Source organism: Narcine bancroftii, chromosome 2, assembly GCF_036971445.1.
Source record: "Narcine bancroftii isolate sNarBan1 chromosome 2, sNarBan1.hap1, whole genome shotgun sequence".
Classification (NCBI taxonomy): domain Eukaryota; kingdom Metazoa; phylum Chordata; class Chondrichthyes; order Torpediniformes; family Narcinidae; genus Narcine; species Narcine bancroftii.
Genome location: NC_091470.1, coordinates 292,589,329 through 292,595,109, shown reverse-complemented (window position 1 = coordinate 292,595,109; position 5,781 = coordinate 292,589,329).

Below are 5,781 nucleotides of genomic sequence, written 5' to 3'. Positions count from 1 at the left end.
TTCTGCCTCTAGTTTCTTCCGGAATTGCCACTTTGCTTCAAAAATGGCCTTCCACAGGTCATACCTGTACTTCTTATAAAGATTCAGATCCCTGGACTTAAACACCTTGTTCTCACCCCCTGCAGGTTGTGAATTCAGAGCTTCAGTTTCGGGAACACCCAGTTTATGTGCATGGGCACAAACTAATCCACGCAGGTCTTAATGAAGAAGAAAAAAGGTGACATCTTTTGCATCTTTCCATCAGATTCCCTTCATTTTCAAAACAAATGTATCATAATCAAAACCTTTATCCAGATTAGAGGAGAGAAAATATTAATTTTGCTTTCATATTTCCTCAAAAACAATACCATTCAGACCAATATCTCCTTAATTCTCCAAAATCTTTACTCAATTGCCCATTAACAGCTCGTTTGTGCTATCCAACTGCACGAGGGGAAATCTTGTGGCCAATTAGCCCACAGCCAGCACAGCTTCAAGACATGGGAGAAAAATCAGAGCACCTCGGGGAACGGGGCAAACATGTAAACTTCACAAAGGCTCAATCAAACCTGGGTTACTGGAAATGAGAGATTACTCCGTGTGGTGTTATTCATGTCTCGAGTCACTGGAAAATGGACATTATTTCAAGCGATGCTAAATACACGATGCATACAAACTCGTAAACCAACTGATCTGCTTCAGAATATGGATGATAAAGAAACAGACGTCAAATATTGTTCAGTTTCACCAAAGAAAGAACTTTTGAAAGTAAACTGGATAGAGTCTAGTGCAGTACACAAAAGTGTTAAAGAAACTCAGTATGTCTTGCAGCATCCATAGAAAGTAAAAGGGTTGAAGAAAAACTCCGGTTCAAAACGTCAACTGGGTTTTACCTTCTATGTAGGCTACTTGACCTGCTGAATTCCTCCAGCGCTTCTGTGTAAAGTACTTTTGAAACAGCCATTTTAACAGGAAGCAAAGTATTTATTCCTAATAAATGATTAATGCAATACAATGTCTTTTTAAAATTATTAATAATAGTTTATTGTAAGCAGGATGCCAGGGCCATCTCCAATGCTCATTTATAAAACACAGCCATTTGCCATGGGATCTTTCATATCCACTGAGGACAGATAGCCCCAGTTAATACTCTCTTGTCTGGATGAAATTAGTATGGACCTCATGCCTTCCATCTGTTCCCCAGGTTCTCCAGCAGGAAGACATCACCTGTCTTGCCGAGCTTGTCAATGTGATTTAATCATTAGATGTCAACATTTGCTAATTGTAATTTTATTAAATCAAATTAATTTCAAGTCATAGTTAAATGTAGAGGTGAGTTATAATTACCCTGGTCACTTCTTCTGACTGCTATCTTTGGAAAGAAAGTACAGAAGCCTGAAAACTTCTTGGTTCAAGAACAGATTATTTTAAATAATTATTCCTTGGTTTACTAATTATGGACTGTTTTCACTATTGCTTTTTTTGCACTTTGATTATTGTGAATGTTATCTATTGTGGCAGGTCGCGGTTAAGTTCATGACAGATCTGACCGCGAGAGCTCCAGTTGTGCGGAATGTCCACAGCCAGTCTGCTGATGTCAAAGACCGGGGAGTCGCAAGCGTCATTGGGTTCTGAGAGATTTAAACGTGCGAAAGTTCTATTAAAGTCAGTTGGTTCAACTCACTTTCGACTCGGTGTGGTTGCTTCGCTTGCTGTGCCTAGTGCGACTACATTGGTGACCCTGATGGTCCAAATGGCACTTGGACCCAATGATGTCCAACCAAAGCACGCAGAATGGAGTTTCACTGAAACTGCCGACTTTCTGGATCTCATAGCTGCAGGTCCGATTTGAACAGGCTGAAGCCCTATTCCAGGGCAGGCAAATCATCTTGGATGCCACTAAGTACTACTATGTGGTCGGTTCACTCGACCAGGAAATAGCAGGCCGAATCATCAACTTCCTACAACAGCCACCGATTGTGGACAGGTATGAAACAATCAAGCTGTTTCGGATCCGTACTTCTGGCCTCTCCCACCCTTGAGTGTGCAGCGCAATTGCTCTACATGGACGGCTGAGGCAACCATGTGCCATTGGGCTTACTGAACAAGATGCTGGCACTAGCAGACGGCTATAAGCCATGTTTACTATTCAAACAAGTCTTTCGAGCAGATGCCAGAAGATATTCGCCTCCTCATTGCTGACGATGATTTAAGTGACCCACACAAAGTAGCGGCCCGTGCAGATATCACCAAGCAGCATGGCAGAGCCTCCATCAACCAATTGCTGCATCACACCTGGGTCTTCCCCATGCCACCAACAAAGCCAGTGTCACCCACAGCAGAGAGTGACCCCAGTTTGGACTGTTAGTGTTTTTACCACCAAAAGTGGGGTTCAGGAGTCCACTGTTGCTGCACACCCTGGAGCCAGCTGTCACTAATGGCTATGATGGCTGACCACCATGATGGCCTCCTTTACTTATGGAACCAACACTCCAGGTGCAAGTTCCTCATAGACACAGGGGCAGAGGTCAGCATCATGCTCCACCTCAAGCCACGACACCCACGCCAGGATGTCCAGACCAGTGCTCACCACTGCCAACAACAGTATTCCCACATATGACATGCGAACCATCAAACTATAGTTCAGATGCAGCCATTTTCACCTGGTCATTTTCATGGCAGCAGTGTCGTAGCCTTTATTGAGTGCAGAATTCCTCTGGGCGCACTGCCTCCTAATGGACCTCAAGGGATGGTGCCCAGTGAATGCCAGACCTTCTCACTTGGCGACGCCAAGTTACCAGCCCCACACCTGGACTCTGACTTTATCAGGCAATGAATCTACCTGAGTACTAGTGGAGTTCCCAACCATAATTAGGCCACAGTTCTCCACAGATGGTCCTAAGCATGGTGTCCAGCACCACATTCCAACTCAAGGACCACCATTACACACCTTGGCCCGCAGGTTCCCAGCCGACAAACTCCACATCACCAAGGAGTTCAGGAAAATTGAGGAGATGGTGATCATCCGGCACTCAAACAGCCTAAGGGCCTCTCCACTGCACTGTGCCCAAGTTGGTTGGAGGATAGAGGCCATGCAGCGACTACAGAAGGCTCAACAATGCCACCAAGGCCAACTGCTACCCAATGCCCCACATTCAGGGCTTTAAGGCCAATTTGCATGAGGCACACATCGACATGGTCTGCGGGTATCACCAGATTCCAGTCCATCCCAGCGATATCCCCAAGACAACCTATTAGAGCTCCTGTGGATGCCTTTTGGACTCAAGAATGTGGCACAGACGGTCCAGTAGCACATGGACTCAGAGAGACGCTGTTTGGATTTCCATTTTCATCTACTTAGATGATATCCTGATTGCCCACTGTTTGCACTAAGAGCATCTGACACACCTGCGCCAACTCTGCCACCATCTGAGTGAATGCAGCCTGGCTATCAACTCCGAAGTGCCAGTTCAGGCTGTCGGCCATTGATTTCCTTGGGCACTGCATTGCCTGGCATAGAGCAATTTCCTTGCCAGCGAAAGTACAGGTCATACGCCAGTTTGCCAGGCCTAGTACAATTAAGGGCCTACAGGAGTTCGTGGGCATGATCAACTTTCACCACCGATTCCTACCGATAGCTGCCTGAATCATGCGATCCATTCAGCCTGATGTCCAGCAAGGCCAAAGAAATCATCTGGGACACTGAGTTAGCAGCAGCTTTCGAGCAGGCCAAGGTCACCCTTGCAAACTTCACCCTCATGGTACACCAGTGGGTGGATGTGCCCACAGCCCTCATAGTTGATGCTGCCAACTCAGCAGTTGGCAGCACACTGGAACAACTAATTGGGGGTCAGTGAAAACCACACACATTCTTCAGCCAGCACCTGCGACTCCCAGAGCCAAGATACAGCCAGCCCTTGGACTTTTCAGTATTTCTTGGAGAGGAGGGAGTTCCCAGTCTTCACAGTCCACAAAATCTTCAATAAAGTGTGGATCCATGGCTGGCATGGCAGCTACACCACTTGTCATACATTTCAGAGTATAGCACCACTGTCAAATATTTCCAGGAAAAAAGTGTGGCTGGCACACTGTCTTGAACCTCCATCCATTTGGTGCATTCCGTCCCCAGGGTTGGACTATGTGACGCTCGCCAAGGCACAGCAGCTGGACTAAGAAATGCTGGCCTATCGCACCACAGTCTCAGGATTACAACTTGAGGACATCCCCATCACCTCAACAGGCAGCAAGCTCCTCTGTGACATGTCCACTGGCCAACCCCAATCCATTGTTCCAGCCACTTGGAGGTGTCACATTTTCAACACACTACATGGTTTGGCCCACCTGTCCATTTGGGCAACCATCCAACTGGTGGATAGATTTGCTTGGCACGGTCTACACAAGCAAGTGGGCACTGGGCCAGGACATGTATACACTGCCAGATCTTGAAAGTCCAAAGGCATGTGAAGACCCCCCCCCCCCCAACCCTTCCGGCTGATGCACAGGAGGTTTGAGCATGTCCATGTACATTCATCTGCTGCCAGTCTCCCAGGGGGAAGGAACATGTTCACCACTGTTGACAGGTTTACCAGATGTCCATGGAGTCCTGTGCCAGAGCCCACATTGCAAGCTGGGGTGCATGTTTCAGGCTGCCTGCCAACATCACTTCAGACAAGGGGGGTCCAGCCTATGGTTGGCACTGGCATAGCTACTTGGGACCTAGCTGCACCAAACCAAAGCCTACCATCCACAGTCCAACAGCCTGGTAGAGCACGCTGATGGTGTGCCTCTGAGGCCCAGATTGGGTGGATGAGCTCCCATGGGTGCTCTTGGCATCCAAAGACTTAGCCACATCTTTGGCAGAGTTGGAGACACCTGTGGCAGTGCTCACAAGACTGAGAGAAGGTAAGAACACTAGCACCTGTCCCAACTTCGTGCCATGACACGACAACTTCCTTTGTCCCCAAGGACCTCTGGGACTGCGACTAAGTCTTTGTTCACCATTCCAGTGGTTGTACGAGGGCCTGTACTAGGTGGTGCATCAGAATGGAACCCCCCGTGTCCTCGATGCGAGTGGCCATGAGGAGACCTTCACCACTGACTGGAGTATCTAGACCTGGAACACCCTGTGACTGTGCCACCCCCATGCTGATGAGGTTGGCCACCCAAATGGACTAGGTGTGTGCCATGAACTCCACACCTCCGAACACCAGTTCTTTGGTTGGGGGGGGGGGGTGTGGTTCATGTGGCTGCTCATCCACGGCAGATCTGACTGAGAGCACCAGGTGCGGGGCAAGCCCACAGCTAACATCATTAAGGTCCCAGGAGTTGCAGTCATCAGATTTCGAGGGATTTAAGCGTATGCGAGAGTTGTATGAATCAATTGGTTCAACTCACTTCAGACTCTGCGTAGCTATTTTGCTCGCTGCGTGCCTCGTGCGACTACACTATCTTATTTATTGTTGCTTTTAATTTAATTAGTTTGCTTTTATAATTTATCTTTAAAGTTACTTGCTCAGATGCTTCAAGGATTGTGACAATGAACTCATTATCAAATTAAAAAAACATTGGCAGTACAGCATTAGCCAAAAATCCACAAAACTCCATCTTAGATTTTTCCACCTAAATCACTGAAACGGAATTTCATAAATAACCTACTGGCTGACACTGTGCTTTTGATTTCAAATGACTTACATGAACACGCAATACACAAATTATCTCCAAGTGTTTGAAGGAATTTAAGCTTAATGGTTTAAGTTCTATTACAGTGCAAATCTGAAATTTTATAAAGAAAATATTTAAAGA